General features: G+C 45.9%; 1 protein-coding gene and 1 non-coding gene across 2 annotated transcripts in view; one reads left to right on the top strand and one right to left on the bottom strand.

Moving 5' to 3' along the window:
* Window positions 1-17,123, bottom strand: part of FGFRL1 (fibroblast growth factor receptor like 1) — a 238,093-nt gene that overhangs the window by 53,050 nt on the left and 167,920 nt on the right.
* LOC119933747 lies at window positions 15,463-15,599 on the top strand. Its single transcript, XR_005452621.1, has one exon. It is a non-coding gene; the product is annotated as a small nucleolar RNA SNORA7 (small nucleolar RNA).

The raw sequence follows: 17,123 nt of genomic DNA, 5'->3' as shown, positions 1-17,123 counted from the left end.
CTTCATCCTCCTCCATGGTGAAAAGGCCACAGGGATGAAATACAAGGTACCTGGAGAGCCCCAAAGTCTCATAAGATTGAAGATGGAAGGTTAATTTATCTCAGTGCTTGGCACATAGAATGTGCTTAATATGCATAGTCATTATTATTCTTCCAGAAGCGGAATACCTATCATTGGCTTCAGTGGCTCCTCCACCACTCCCCAGTAGAGATGTGATCCCTGAAGAAAGAGAGAAGGAAGAAGATGCACAGCTCAGACTGCCTAACACTCTGAAGGATGGACCAGAGCTAAAAGAATCCTCTGTCCCCATACTATATTTCTGGGCCTATTTTTTAATATCTATTTTATATTTTTTGTTAGCCTCCTGCCTTGGACAAGCCAAAGAAGCAAAGAAGACTTGCTTGTGGAGCTGACATATCTTTGGAATAATAATGATAATAATAACTGTGGTATCTTTTAGACTGTGAGCCCACTGTTGGGTAGGGACTGTATATGTTGCCAACTTGTACTTCCCAAGTGCTTAGTACAGTGCTCTGCACACAGTAAGCGCTCAATAAATACGATTGATGATGATGATGATGGCATTCGTTAAACCCTTACTATGTGTCAGGCACTGTTCTAAGAACTGGGACAAATACAAAATAATCAAGTTGGACCCAGTCCGTATCCCACTTGGGGCTCACAGTCTTAATCCCCATTTTACAGATGAGGTCGCTGAGGCCCAGACAAGTGAAGTGACTTACCCAAGGTCACCCAGCAGACAAGTGGCAGAGCCAGGATTAGAATCCAGGTCCTCCTGATTCCCAGGCCTGAACTCCACCCACTAGGCCACACTGCTTCTGCTCGATCCAGTCAGGACTCCAGATTCCATTTACAGCCTGAGAGCCAAGTCCACAGCAAAGGAATGTTCAGTCCCTTTCCCTCCCCTCCCCGGAACCCCAGAAAAAGCAAACACCAAAGCTGAGTGAATCGCCAAGCGGCTGGCCAAACTGACCAGTGAGGACCGGGACCTTGTTCTCGGCCACGGCAGGCTGAGCTGCCCGGAAGCCGATAGCCCAGGCCTGTATCCTTAAGATAAAGTCAATCAGAAACATAAACATGTTTCTTGTTGCTCTTGGACGGGCTCTTGGAAACCCAGACGCCCGAATAAAGGGAGTGTGTTAGCTTTTCTGAACACGCATGCCCTCCTGGCGTCCCAAAGGTGACTATCTAACATACCACCTGACACCATAGGCGAGAGGATTTGGCGGTTCCAGATATAACCAACCTCACAGAACTCCAAATCTTCCTAATAACGCACCTGGTGTGCAAGAATTACTCATGGCTACTACTCTTCCAGAATATGACTTTTTTTAATAGTGTTAGTACTTACGAGCCAGGCACTGTTCTAAGCCCTGAGGTAGATATAAGATTGGACACAGTCCATGTCCAACATGGGGCTCACAGTCTTAATCCCCATTTTACAAGTCAGGTAACTGAGGCTCTGAGAAGTGAAGTGACTTACCCAAGGTTGGTCACACAGCAGACAAGTGGCGGAGCTGGGATTAGAACCCAGGGCCTTGTGACTCCCAGAATCGTGCTCTATTCATTAGGCCACGCTGCTTGCTGCTTGAAATGGTGACAATTTTAATCTCCTCGTTCTGCAATTAATGCCCTCCTTTCTTAAGCAGTGTTTCCCCGCGTCACTGCCTTTTTCTCTCTCCCTCCCTAAGCTCGTTACGAGCACGGAAGGTGTTGGTTATATAGTTATACTCTCCCAAGCGCATTGTACAGTGCTCTGCACACAGTAAGTGCTCAGTAAATACGAATGACTGACTGACTGCAAAGCCCAACCCAGGGTTAGTGGCCAAATTTAGACTTTCCTTTTCAGTCATTTATTTTTTATGAATATCTATTCATTTATATTAATGTCTGTCTCTCCCTCTATACTACAAGCTCCTTGCGGGAAGAGAAAGTTTCTACAGTACTCTTCTTTTCAAGGAGACTGTCAAGGTAAAGGGAGACAAGCTACATCTCCCTTTGTCTTGAAACAGCTTGGCCTAGTGGCAACAGCATAGGCTTGGGAGTCAGAGGACATGGGTTTTAATCCCTGGTTGCCCCTTGTCTGCTGTGTGACCATGGGTAAGTCACTTCACTTCTCTGTGCCTCAGTTACCTCATCTGTAAAATGGTGATTAAGACTGTCAGTCCCATATGGGACAGGGTCGGCGTCCAACCTTATTACCTTGTATCTACCCCAGCACTTAGAACATAGTAAGCACTCAACAAATACCACAATTATTACCATCACATCATTGACATGATTCCATGCTGTGAGTCCAGAGGCAGAAGGATGGACTCCATTAACTTTGAGGTCCCTTGGGGCTCCTGGGACTCCCCAGGCTAGACTCTGCTTGGCCCTTCTGACCCCCTAGGTCACCCAGGGAGAGAGCTGACATGGAAAACCAGGGTGCGGAGAAGGGAAATTGAAATTTGGTTTTGTTTAGAGGACTGTGAAGTATCATTCCCCAGAAGGGAGAGGGTGGATAGGTTTCATTTCATTAGTTCCCAAGGTGCTAGCTCAAACAACGCCACACTTGTAAAGACCACTGCACTGGCCACGGGTGTCTGGGTGTGTTTGTTGATGACCTACATTCCCCTGAAGCCTCCGTTCTCTACCTTATTGCTACTGGCACCAGCTCTCTATCCCGACACAGCCCCGCTCTGTCCAGTATATCAACACCAGAAACCTCCAGAGCTGGCTCTCGGAAGAAAACATGTTTGCCCAAACAACAACTTGAGCAGGAAGCATTTAACTCATAACCCCATTGGTCCCCTGATTGGGACTGAGTCAATAATAATAATAATAACAATAATAATGGCATTTATTAAGTGCTTGCTATGTGCAAAGCACTGTTCTAAGCGCTGGAGAGGTTACAAGGTGAACAGGTTGTTCCACGGGGGGCTCACAGTCTTAATCCTCACTTTACAGATGAGGTAACTGAGGCACAGAGAAGTTAAGTGACTTGCCCAAAGTCACACAGCTGACAATTAGTAGAGCCAGTATTTGAACATGACCTCTGACTCCAAAGCCCGGGCTCTTTCCACTGAGCCACGCTACTTCTCTTAGAGACGTTGAGGAGGTAGATAAAAGGACAGACATGGTTTCCAAAAGACACGGGTTCTAATCCTGGCTGTGCCACTTGTCTGCTGGGTGACCTTGGGCAAGTCACTTAACTTCTTTCGGCCTCATTTTCCTAATCTGTAAAATGGGGATTAAATCCTACTCTCTCCTAGTTACACTGTGAGCCCCATATGGGACAGGGACTGTTTCTGTCTTGATGATCTTGTATCTATCCCAGTGCTTAGTATATTGCTTGACACATAGTAAGCACTTATCAGTCAATCGGTGGTATTTATTGAGTGCTTACTACATGCAGAGCACTGTACTAAGTGCTTGGGAGTGTACAATGCAACAGAATTAGCAGGCACTTTACAAGTAACATCATCATTAGTAGTAGTATTTTTATTATCATTGTTATTACTATTCAAAGGGAAATGCAGTATCCTAAGTGTCCACAATACCCACACATGCCTCATTTCCAAATTGGCCCCAAACCAATTATTATTATTACTACTAATGTTAATAATAATAATTATGGTATTTGTTAAGTGCTTACTATGTGCCAGGCACATACTAAGCACTGGAGTGGATGCCAGCAAAGCACATTGGACACAGCCCCTGACCTGCATAGGGCTCACAGTCTTCATCCCCATTTTACAGATGAGGTAACAGAGGCCCGGAGAAGTGAAGTGGCTTGCCCAAGGCCACACAGCAGACAAGTGGCAGGGCCGGGATTAGAACCCACAACCTTCCGAATTCCAGGTCCGTGCTCTATCCATAGAGAAGCAATGTGGCTCAATGGAAAGAGCACTGGCTTGGGAGTCAGAGGTCATGGGTTCATATCCTGGCTCAGCCAATTGTCAGCTGTGTGACTTTGGGCAAGTCACTTAACTTCTCTTTGCCCCAGTTACCTCATCTGTGAAATGGGGATTAAGACTGTGAGCCCCACGTGGGACAACCTGATCACCTTGTTTCCTCCCCAGTGCTTAGAACAGTGCTTTGCACATAGTAAGCGCTTAACAAATGCCATCATCATCATTACACCATGCTGCTCCTCTTATCGTTCTGAATAAGGGGCTGTATCTAAAGCCCCTGGAAACCTGTTCACTAAGAGCCATTTGGAATTGTGGAAATAGAAGCTCTCCAGTATTTAGGCAATCGTAGCGGGAGGCCTGAAAGGAAACAGCATTGAAAAATTTGCCTTCCACCCTCCAGCCTCTCGAGGGCTCTGAGTGCTGCTTCTCCGGAGCCTCCCACTCTCCGGCCTGTATCCTTTGAAATGAATTAGTCTGGGATTCCTCTCTCCCTCTCCCTCCCTCCCACCTCATCTTCCTCCTTCAGCTAACACCTCACCGAGTATGTCTTAACCAAGGCCTAAGTCTCAACTGGTAGGGCAACCGAAAGCAGCCATCTTTGGGGGGAGAGGAAGAGGAGTATACGGGCTGGGGAATGGAGAAGGGTTTGAGGGGGGAGGCAGAGACCCAATAACAAAACAGCAGGAAAAGAATCCTCCCCCAGAAAGAATCTTCTACTTACAACGTGCCCCACTGCAGGGAGGCCACTGAAGAGCCACCCAGGAGAAGACAATAGGCAGGGTCTTAGCAGATGCTCCACCCCTGGAGGGATAAGAGCTTCTTTCTTTTTCAGAACTCAACCTCGCAACAGGACTAATCCCGTGGGGTACTTAATGAACTACAAGCTTTTCCTTTCACTAGGACAAAAGTTTCTTTCCTTTCTGGGGCCTAATCGCGCACAAACCATCCCCACCGTGATTTCTGTTCAGATCCCATCCCCGCCCCTCTCACTGCCTGGCTCTCCCCAAAGCCCTTTCCTCCCAGCCCCAGCCACTAGTTTTGGTGATGCTGAGAGGCCTGAGGGCTTGCTAGCCACAACCCTGGGAGGTAATTAAAATAATAATAATAATAATAATTCTGGTATTTGTTAAGCGCTTGCTAAGTGCCAGACACTGTCCTAAGCGCTGGACTGGTTACAAGCAAACTGGACTGGACACAGTCCCTGTCCCCCATGGTGCTCACAGTCTCAATCTCTGTTTTACAGATGAGGTAACCGAGAACCAGAGAAGTGAAGCGACTTGCCTAAGGTCACACAGCAGACAAATGAGGGAGGTGGGATTAGAACCCATGACCTTCTGACTCCCAGTCCCATGCTCTATCCACTATGACAAGTAGTGCTTTGCACACAGGAAGAGCTTGATAAATACAAATGAATGAATAAAAATTCATGCTGGGATGGGATGCTGCATCTCTTCTCTGGTTTTTGGTTTTAATCTTATGGTTTGTGTTAATCACTTACTGTGTGTTAAGTGCTCAGGCAGATACAGGTTAATCAGACTGGACACAGTCCCTGTCCCACATGGGGCTCACAGTCTAGGAAAGAGAACAGATATTGACTCAATTTCACAAATCAGGCAACTAAGGCACAGAGAAGTTAAGTGACTTGCCCATGGTCACTTAGCAGGCACCTGGGGGAGCCAAGATTAGAACCCGGGTCCTCTGACTCCCAAGCTCTTGTTCTTTCCACCAGTCCATGCGGTTTCACCAGATTCTGCCTCATTTCTACCCTGGAATGTTCTTGTGAACGTGCCTGCCTTTCTCAGTCAAGGTAACCAGGTCATCTCATTGATTCATTCAGTCATATTTACTGAGCACTTAATGTGTGCAGAGCACTGTACAAAGCACTTGGAAAGTACAATTCAACAATAAAGAAAGAAAATCCCTGCCCACACCGGAGTCCTTTGAACATATATAGCATTGCCTGCCCCATCTTTCCTATCTTCCTTTCCATCTCTTTTTCTCTCAATCAATAAATCATTTAATCAAAGTTATTGAGGGTTTATTGAGAGTTGGTAGATAGGACCACTGCCCACGGGAGTTTTCAGTCTACCATCTCATTCCCATTCAGCCCCTGCTTCTGCACTGTAGACTGGAATGACACTGGAAAAAACAACACCTGCCTATCAATCGATCAATCATTCATATTTATTGAGCACTTACTGTGTGCAGAGCACTGTAAAAAATGCTTGGGAAAATGCAGCACAATACTATAACAGACACAGTCCCTACCCATTCATTCATTCATTCGTATTTATTGAGCACTTACTGTGTGCACAGCACTGTACTAAGCGCTTGGGAAGTACAAGTTGGCAACATATAGAGACGGTCCCCACCCAACAGTGGGCTCACAGTCTAGAAGGGGGAGACAGAGAACAAAACAAAACATACTAACAAAATAAAGTAAATAGAATAAATATGTATAAGTAAAATAAATAGAGTAATAAATACGTACAAGCATATATACATATATACAGGTGCTGTGAGGAAGGGAAGGAGGTACGGTGGGGGGGATGGAGAGGGAGAGGAGGGGGAGAGGAAGGAGGGGGCTCAGTCAGGCTCAATGAGCCTGCAGTCTATAGGGATAGAGCCACATGACTCCAGGAATGTGTGCAAATGAATTGAACGTCTCTCTCACCAAGACAAAAATAAATCCAGATTGGTTGAATAATCCTGTCTCTGTGTGTCTGCTTTGTGACCTTGGGTAAGTCACTTCTTTGGGCCTCAGTTACCTCATCTGGAAAATGGGAGTTAAGACTGTGAGCCCCATGTGGGACAGGGACTATGTCCAACCTGATTTGCTTGTATCCACCCCGGTGCTTAGTACAGTAGCTGGCACATAGTAAGTGCTTAAACACCATAAAGCAAAAACAAACACCTGAGAACAGTAGAGATGGTGAAGATGAATGAGTTGTCTCTGCTTTCTAATAGAGCAATAGTTTCCTAGACTTCAGTCTACAGCCTACATGAAAACCACTCACCCTTCCCTTTCACCTACTCGAGTTGGAAAAGAGTGAGCAAAAGTGGAAAGGTTTGGTAGTTTTTTCAAGGAGGGGTTTATTGATTTGCAGTTTTAATCAAGAGCTGAACTCTGAACTTCCTCAACAAAGGATGTGCTGAGGTCAGAGCTTAGAGTCAGGCTCTGGAACCAGAGGGAAGAGATCAGCAGAAGGAAAAAGGGCTAATGAGGTCCAGTGGTAGGACATGAAGCCAGTGAACCAAGTGGGGATCTAAGGAGCCCGGAGTCAGTCAGCCAATCGTATTTATGGAGCACTTATGTGTGCAGAGCAATGTACTAAGCACTTGGGGGAATATGAGATAACAATAAGCAGACTCATCACCTGCCCACAACGAGTTTGCAATACAAAGGAGGAGGGGGAGCAGAGGAAATTTGGTAGGATGCTACACAAGCCCTACATATCTGGAATCTAAAGACATATTACGAAGAGACAAGCATCTGAGATGGGTGGAGTGGTCAATAGCCTGCAAGCAGAGGAATGGACTAGTTGACTCTTACAACCCTCTGATCTTTGATAAGGGGCAGAGGAAAATCCATCATCCATGAAATTTTGGTCAGAGTCTCTCAGAAATCCCAATAATTGCCCTCACAACCACCCCTCCGTTACAAGTGAGGAGAGAAGTTCCACCAGGGCACAATCACTCATTCATTTAGTCATATTTATTGAGTGCTTACTGTGTGCAGAGACCTGTACCAAGCATTTAGAAGATACAACTACATACAACAGACACATTCCCTGCCCACAACCAGCTTACAGTCTAGAGGAGAGGGAGAAAGACATCAACAAAAATAAATAAATGACAGATATGTCCAGAAGTGCTGTGGGGCTGGGAGGGGGTAAGAACAAAGGGAGCAAGTTAGGGCAATGCAGAAGGGAGTGGGAGAAGAGGGAAGGGAGGCTTAGCCAGGGCAATGCAGAAGGGAATGGGAGAAGAGGAAAGGGAGGCTTAGTCAGGGAAGGCCTCTTGGAGGAGATGGGCCTTCAATAAGACTGAAGATGGGGAGAGTAAATGTCAGATTTAAGGAGGGATCTCTTAGTAGGTTAGCATTAGAGGAGGGAAGTGTGTGGGCTGGGCTGTAGTACGAGAGTAGCTATGTGAGGTGGAAATGGGCAAGCTGATTGAGTGCTGTGAAGCCAATGGTGAGGAGTTTTTGCTAAATCCATATCCTGGCCTTTGTGCTCCAATACACAGTAGTCCTGGAATCTCCCAAAATTCCGGAGAGTTGCCAAAACCTACTTTATACTTACTAGTGCTTGTCAGACCTGGATTCCATTTCACATCCCACCCCATCGCGTACAAAGATGTGATTATTTCTACAGCATTTCATCTCTTGGAAGACACGTCCCAAGTTCCTCTTAGAACGGTGAGTCTGGGGCTTTGCCAAAAACAGCAATAAAAATAACATTAACGACAGAGGTGTCAGAAAGACTCTTAATCAGATTAGGAGCAGAGGGCCTTGGTTAGTTGGAGGAGGCGGGGGAGGAAAATAGGAAGAAAGGCTTTGCAGGGCCTCATAGACATTCTCTGGCTAAGTCCTAGCTGAGGATTTTCGGTGCCAGTCATGGGAGATAAAGACAGGGCTTCTTGAAGAATGAGGTGGCAGTTAGCCGATGGAAATTAAGAATAATAATGATGATGGTATTTGTTAAGCTTGTGAGTCCCTTGTGGGACAGGGACTGTGTCCAACCTAATTAACTTGCACCTCCCCCAGTGTTTAGAACAGTGCTTGGCATATAGTAAGCACTTAAGTGCCATAATTATTATTATTAAGCACTTACTATGTGCCAAGCACTGCTCTAAACGCTGGGGAAGATACAGGGTTATCAGGATGGGCACAGTCCCTGTCCCAGGTGGGTCTCCCAGACTAAATCACCATTTTACAGATGAGGTAACAGGCACAGGGAAATGAAGCGATTTGGCCGAGGTCATGCAGCAGACAAGAGCAGGAGCCAGGATTAGAACCCAGATCCTTCTGACTCCCAGGACTGGCTCTTTGCATTGGTCCACACTGCTTTGCAGAGAGGCTCAGTGGCAAGAACACGGGCTTGGGAGTCAGAAGATGTGGGTTCTAATCCCAGCTCTGCCATTTGTCTGCTGTGTGACCTTGGGCAAGCCTCTAAACTTCTTTGTGCCTCAGTTACCTTATCTGTAAAATGGGGATTAAGTCTGTGAGCCCCACGTGGGGCAACCTGAATACCTTGTAACTACCCCAGTGCTCAGAACAGTGCTGGGCACATAGTAAGCACTTTACCATCATTATTATTATTATTATTATAAATAAGTTTTTCAACACAAAGCAGCTTCAATCACACCTGACATGTGTCGATATTCCCCTGGTAGAAGGAGCATGTGGGGTTCTGTGACTTGATAGAGCAGTGTAGTGTAGTGAGCCAAGAAAAGAAAAGCTGTGGACGATGGGAGGGGGAGAAGCAGCCTCATCCCCCCACCCCACCCATTCAACCTGTCCATCAACCCGTGCATCACCATCCAGGGATGGGTTTTGGCTTGATTTAGAAAATGGAGAAGCCCTTTAAGACCCCTCAAACACTCATGACTTCAAGCCCCCAGCCCTTTGAGTGACCCAATCCCTCTCTGTGACCTCAAAAGGGCACCACGTCCCTGATGGGCCCTTCTATGGGCATTTTTGGGAGGCAAGAAAGCATTCAAAATTTGAGGGCTTAGCGGACTGTGGTTTGACTATCCACTTCTTTGCGTAGCAGGGCAGGAGAAAACATATACACGGCTACCCATTCCTATCACCCTTTATGCATCAAAAAACTTAGTGGCTTTCCTTTCTTTCACAAGAAAAACACACATGCACACAAATCACCTCGGGCAGCACAGATTAAATGTTTGTCCAATGCCCTGACAGAATTGGGTGTGACTTGTCTCACCTGCCACCCAGGTAATTTCTATTCCTTCTCCGCATGTAACACGACCACTCCGGCTCCACCAGAGCTGTGTGGATAGATTTTCATCATTGTTCCTACTTGCTCTGATTCTCTCCATTGCATTGGTGGACAATTCCCCCCCACCCCCAGCCCCCTGCCAAAATGGATTTCTCCTTCGAATCCCTCTTTTCAGCACCACACCCCTCGAACAAGATCACAAAGAAAGGAAATTGTTTAAACCCCAAACCACACCTGTTTGATCACAGGAGCGTTATCGTTCTGAAATTCTGTAGGCTCTTTCAATCCTGCAGGTATTTATACAAGACTCACTTAAATCTCCACCCCTCTATTTTTCAAAGACCAATTATCCTCCCTTAGAGGCAGGCGGAGCATCAGAGGTTTTTAAGCGCTACGTTTTTACAACAAAATCCTGTGGCTATCCCCCTCCCTTCCACTGCAGCCCTATTCAGAGAGGCGAGCTCCCTGTTCTATGCATATAATTTATTTTAACGTCTGTCTCCCCCTCTAGACTCTAAGTTTCTTGCAGGCAGGAAAGTATCAAATCTGTTGTACTGTACTCTCCCAGGAGCTTAATACAGTGCGCTGCCCACAGTAGGCACTCAAGAAATACCATTGACTGATTTCACACATCAGGATACAGTGGTGGTAATAATAATAATGATAATGATTATATTTGTTAAGCACTTACTATGTGTCAGGCACTTTTCTAAGTGCTGGAGTAGATACAAGCTAATCAGACTGGACAAAGTCGCTGTCCCACAAGGGGCTCACAATCTTAATCCCCATTTTACAGAGGTGGTAACTGAGTCACAGAGAATTGAAGTTACCTAAGGTCACCCAGTAGATAAGTGGTGGAGCCAGGATTCGAACCCAAGTCCTTCGGACTCCTAGACCTGGGCTCTATCCACTAGGACATGCTTCTTTCCTGGTGGTCTGGAATTGATAGAGGCCTAAATGGTTTCCTGAGCACTCAGAGAGTGGTTTGTGAGAGATTTATCAGGGATGGGGTCTCTTGGGAGGGTGAGGGCACAGAGTGCAGTGGGTGGGGTGGGGAATGAGACATGGGACAAGGGGACAAATCTTGCTTCATCTATCAATTAACCAATCAGGTTAAGCTATACCTCCACTAGATTGTAAGCTCAATGAGAGCAGGGGACCCATCTAGCTAAGCAGTGTGAGAAACAGCATGCCTAATGGTTAGAGCACGGGACTGAGAGTCAGAAAGACCTGGGTTCTATTCCTGGCTCTGCTACTTATCTGTGAGAGACCTTGGAAAGGTCACTTCAGTTCTCTGGGCCTCAGTTTCTTCAACTGTAAAATGGAGATTACCACTCCTACTTATGGGAGCCCCATGTGGGACATGGACTGTGTCCAACCTGTTTAGCTTGAATTTACCCCAGTGCTTAGTGTGCTAAGTGCATGGCATATAGTAAGAGCTGAACAAATACCATTATTATTATTAAAGGGACCCCCAGACCTGAGGGCAAAACTCTGCTCCGGGGAACAGGCAGCACGTAATAATAATAATAATAATGATAATAATATGTACTTACTATGTGTCAAGCATTGTTCAAAATACTGGAGTAAATAATAATAATTATTATGGTATTTGTTAAGCACTTACTATGTGCCATGCACTGTTCTAAGTGATGGGGTAGGTACAAGAAAATTGGGTTGACAAGAGTCCCTGTTCCATGTGGGGCTCACATTCTTAATCCCCATTTTACAGATGAGGAAACTGAGGCACAGAGAAGTTGAGTGACTTGCCCAGGATCACAAAAGTTAATCAGGTTGGACATAGTCTCTGTCCCACATGGGGCTCACACACTTAATCTCCATTTTACAAATGAGTTAACTGAGGCTCAGAGAAGTGAAGTGACTGGCCCAAGGTCACACAGCAGACTTGTGGCAAAGCCAGGATTAGAACCCAGGTCCTTCTGATTCCCAGGCCCATGATCTATGCACTAGACCACCTTTTGAAGGAAACAAACGACTGTACAAACAGGGCCAGGTGGTCATCTTTTTGTCCAGCCTGGTTTCCCCTGGACAAGTGGCTACATAGCCCTGTCTCCTTTATCAGGCAGGAGGTCTTGCCAAGGGGAGTGAAGAGCACTCAGAGACAGGACAGGGCCATTTCTCAGATTCCCAATGTAGGACAATAATAATAACAACAACAACAGTAGTAATAATTATAAATGTCACTGGGGTACACATGAGGGATAATGATAAAAATTGTGGTATTTCATCATCATCAATCGTATTTATTGAGCACTTACTATGTGCAGAGCACTGTACTAAGCACTTGGGAAGTACAAATTGGCAACATATAGAGACAGTCCCTACCCAACAGTGGGCTCACAGTCTAAAAGGGGGAGACAGAGAACAAAACCAAACATACTAACAAAATAAAATAGAAAAGATATGTACAAGTAAAATAAATAAATAAATAAATAAATAACAAACTCTGTATTTGTTCAGCATTTACTATATGCTAAGCACTGTAGTATTTAATTTATTTGTGCATATCTATTCTATTTTATTTTGTTAGCATGTTTGATTTTGTTCTCTGTCTCCCCCTTTTAGACTGTGAGCCCACTGTTGGGTAGGGACTGTCTCTATATGTTGCCAATTTGTACTTCCCAAGCACTTAGTACAGTGCTCTGCACATAGTAAGCGCTCAATAAATACGATTGATGATGATGTAGTAAGCACTGGAGTCAATCCAAGACAATCAGTTCCGACATTGTCCCTTTCCCATTGGGGGCTCACAGTCTAAGAAGGAGAGACACCAGCTATTGGATCCCCACTGAACAGACGAGGAAACCGAGGCACAGAGAAGTCAAGAGACTTCCCCAAGCTCACACAGCAGGAAAGTGTCAGAGCAGGGATTAGAAGAATGATTAATAATAATTATGGTATTTGTTAAGCACTTACTTTGTGTCAAGCCTTGTTCCAAGCGCTAGGATAGGTACAATTAATTAGGTGGGATAGAGTCCCACAAGGGGCTCACAGTCTGAGTAGGAACCCAGTTCCTCAGACTCCCAAACCCATTCTTTTTCCCCTAAGCATCTCCCCTGCTTCAAACTAACTCATGTCTGTGCCTGCAGCTAATATGCTTACCCGCGTTAGGCTCAACCCACAACAACCTGTCAGCACTCACACAATCACCCAGAGAAAAATGCAGCCAGGTGGCAATTATTTAGGGATTGACGGTCTTGTTTGTGGTTTATCCAGACCTTTGGTTCCTCCTCCTTCTGCCTGACCTTTGGCTAATAATAATAATAAAAATAATGACGGTATTTGTTAAGCGCTTACTATGTGCAAAGCACTGTTCTAAGCGCCGGGGAAGTTACAAGGTGATCAGGTTGTCCCACGGGGGGCTCAATGGAAAGAGCCCGGGCTTTGGAGTCAGAGGTCGTGGGTTCAAATACCGGCTCTGCCAATTGTCAGCTGTGTGACTCTGGCAAGTCACTTAACTTCTCTGTGCCCCAGTTATCTCATCTGTAAAATGGGGATTAAGACTGTGAGCCCCCCGTGGGACAACCTGATCACCTTGTAACCTCCCCAGTGCTTAGAACAGTGCTTTGCACATAGTAAGTGCTTAATAAATGTCATAATTATTATTATTATTAATCCCCATTTTACAGATGAGGTAACTGAGGCACAGAGAAGTGAAGTGACTTGCCGAAAGTCACACAGCTGACAGTTGGCAGAGCTGGGATTTGAACCCACGACCTCTGACTCCAAAGCCCAGGCTCTTTCCACTGAGCTCCTGCCCACCCCCCTGCACCTACGTATGGGGAGATACCCCTTAGGACAGCCACTATGGTGGCTTAGACAAATTATTTAGTGGGGAAGAAATCGGGATTCTATGTGGATTTCAAGCAACTACACCTTCCAGAATTTAGCACGCAGTAAGTACCTAACAGATATTATTACTATGATCATCATTATTATATTATTATTATAGTATTATTATATTAATATATAATAATTATATATTATTATAATAATTATATACTATTATAATATTATACTATATAATATTATAATAGTATATATTATTATGATGATCATTATTATGATCATTAGAGAAGCAGCATGGCTCAGTGGAACGAGCACGGGCTTTGGAGTCAGAGGTCATGGGTTTGAATCCAGGCTCTGCCGATTGTCAGCTGTGTGACTTTGGGCACACAGTCACTTAACTTCTCTGTGCCTCAGTTACCTCATCTGTAAAATGGGGATTAAGTCCTGCTCCCTCTTACATAGTCTGTGAGCCCTATGTTGGACAGGGACTCTATCCAACTTATATGTGCCCCAGGGCTTAATATCATATTTGGCTCATCCTGTAGACTGTAAGCAGGGAATGTGTCTGTTAATTTTCTTTCATTATACTCTTCCAAGTGCTTAGTACAGGGCTCCACACATAGTATATGCTCAAGAGAAGCAGCATGGCTTAGTGGAAAGAGCACAGACTTGGGAGTCAGAGGTCATGGGTTCTCCTCCCAGCTCTGCCACTTGTCTGCTGTGTTACCTTGGGCAACTCAATTCACCTCTCTGGGACTCAGTTCCCTCATCTATAAAATGGGGATTAAGGCTGTGAGCCCCAGGTGGGACAAGAACTGTGTCCAATCTGATTAGTTTATATTTAGAATAGTGCTTGACATATAGCAAGCACTTAACACTTAGAGAAGCACTTAGAGAAGCAGCGTGGCTCAGTGGAAAGAGCATGGGCTTCAGGGTCAGAGGTCATGGGTTCAAATCTTGGCTCCACCACTTGTCAGCTATGTGACTTTGGGCAAGTCACTTAACTTCTCTGTGCCTCAGTTCCCTCATCTGTAAAATGGGGATTAAGACTGTGAGCCCCACTCGGGACAACCTGATCACCTTGTATCCTCCCCAGCGCTTAGAACAGTGCTCTGCACAAAGTAAGCGCTTAACAAATGCCATCATTATTATTAACAAATACTATCTTCATTATTATTATTATCATTATCATTATTATTATTATCACCACAAGCCTGAGTTAGGTCCTGGATCATGTCATGCTGGGAAACTGAGGTATCTTTTATTTTACCTGCTTGCCAGCTAACACTTAGAGTTTTCATCCACCTCCCTAATCCCAGCTCCTTCACTTGCCTGCTGTGTGACCTTGGGCAAGTCACTTCTGTGTGCCTCAGTTACCTCATCTGTAAAACTGGGATTGAGATGTGAATCCCACATGGGACAGGGATTGTGTCCAACTCAATCTGCTTGTATCCACCCCAGCACTTAGTACAGTACCTGGCACATAGTAAGAGTTTAACAAATACCATTATTATTAATATAAACCGTTTTCTAGTCTTGGGGAAATGAATTTTGCAATCATGAAGCAGGGTCGGAAGCTGCCCGAACCCCTCTCCTAGTTAGAGAAGCACAATGTGCGTGATCCAGGTCACTAGGTGGTCCCGCAGAGCCCCTTAGGGAAACCATATAATTGCTCAACTTGCCCGGCACATGTTCACAGGTCACAGCTGGATCGCAGCTGATGAAACAACAATTGGGACATCGGGTAGACAGTCTCCCCAAATCCCCATCCCCTCTCAGGATGGCACCTGGAGAGTTTCCAGTCCTCTACCAGTCTCAGCTATGGGGGGAGAGTCAAGCAGAGGCATACCCATTCCATTCCTAGCTTGGCCAGTGGCTAGCGAGTGGAAGGCAATCTGCTACAAGTCAAAACTCACCTGGGCTGGCCAGCAGCAGCATGGGACAGAGTCGAGGGCAAGAGACTCGAGTTTATTACACACTGACTACACTTCCATATTTTGACCAAAGAAACTCTGTGGATCCACTACCAGAACGATGGCAGATGGAAGTGGGGCGTTTGGGGAGAGACGGGCCCATGGCGTCGCTATGGCTCGGAGATGACTTGACAGCATAAGACAAGACATTTTCCCCTGTGCACTGTTGGGTGAGGGGGCCTGTCCAGTCAATCTTTCTGAATCCAATCCCCTTTGCCATCAGAATGATAGTAATAATCATTGTGGTATGGTGGTATTTAAGTTCTTCACTGTGTGCCAAACACTGAACTGAGTGCCCAGGTAGATACCAATCAGAAATTCCTCTGGGGTGTAAGCTCGCTGTGGGCAGGAAATGGGTCTGTTATATTGTTATATTGGATTCTCCCAAGCCCTTAGTACAGCGCTTTGCATGCAGTAAGAGCTCAATAAATACAATCGACTGCCTTACTGACTGACAGAACTCTAGTTCAAGGGGGAAGGAGAACAGGTATCTTATTTCCACTTTTCCCAATTGGGAAACTGAGGCACTAAGAAATTAAGGGACTAGACCTAGGTTCCACAACAGGGAAGTGGTGGACCTGGGATTAGAACCCAGGGCTCCTGGTTCTCAGGCCCGTGCTCTTTCCACTAGACCCCCAGAATGGGCAAAGGAAGCATTCTGTTCTTCTCCCCGGCCCCAAAGTCTCCCCTCGTGCCCTTCCCTTCTGCCTTTTAATGCAGTGATTGTTAGAGACCCCGAGGCAATAAGAGCCGGAGAGGGGGCGTTGGGATGGGGGGAATCGGGACTGCTTAGCCATGCTGACGGCTAGCCACCAGACCGTGACTCTCAAACCAAAGTCCTTTCATTTTCAGGACCTTTGATCTGCCACGATGAATCTGACCACAGGGCCGCCCGCTAGCCCTGGAGAGAAAAAGGGGTCTTTTTCTCTCTGCCCGGCCAGGCGCCGTTTCCCCTGGGGCAGGCTGATGGGCAGGGCGGCCCGGGCAGTGGGCATGCCCACATGGTGCATGTGGTTTACTTTACCCGATAAATCTGACTTAAGAGCCAGCTAATTGCTCCTTCGTAACGTCGTAACTGGAGATGGTCCCTCCCGTGGAGAAATTCCAAAATTATTTACGCATGTTTTCCATGAAATTCAATCAGAGAGGGCTTAGGGATGTGCCTCTGCCCTGTGCAAGGAAGCAAGACGTCGCTTTGGACCAACACTATGCTTTTTTCTATCATGGGAGCTTGCGGGAGTCTGGGCTGGAGTCAGGCCAATGGCCAGTGTGATGTCAGCACTAGCTTCCTCCCCCATCTTGCAGGGGAGTTTGAGACACGGGCCAGAGGTCAGTTCATCATCATCATCATCATCATCATCAATCGTATTTATTGAGTGCTTACTATGTGCAGAGCACTGTACTAAGCGCTTGGGAAGTACAAATTGGCAACATATAGAGACAGTCTCTACCCAACA

This window comes from Tachyglossus aculeatus, chromosome 10 (assembly GCF_015852505.1).
Source record: "Tachyglossus aculeatus isolate mTacAcu1 chromosome 10, mTacAcu1.pri, whole genome shotgun sequence".
Taxonomy (NCBI): domain Eukaryota; kingdom Metazoa; phylum Chordata; class Mammalia; order Monotremata; family Tachyglossidae; genus Tachyglossus; species Tachyglossus aculeatus.
The sequence above is the reverse complement of the archived record's forward strand: the minus strand, read 5'-3'. Positions and strand labels throughout refer to the sequence as shown.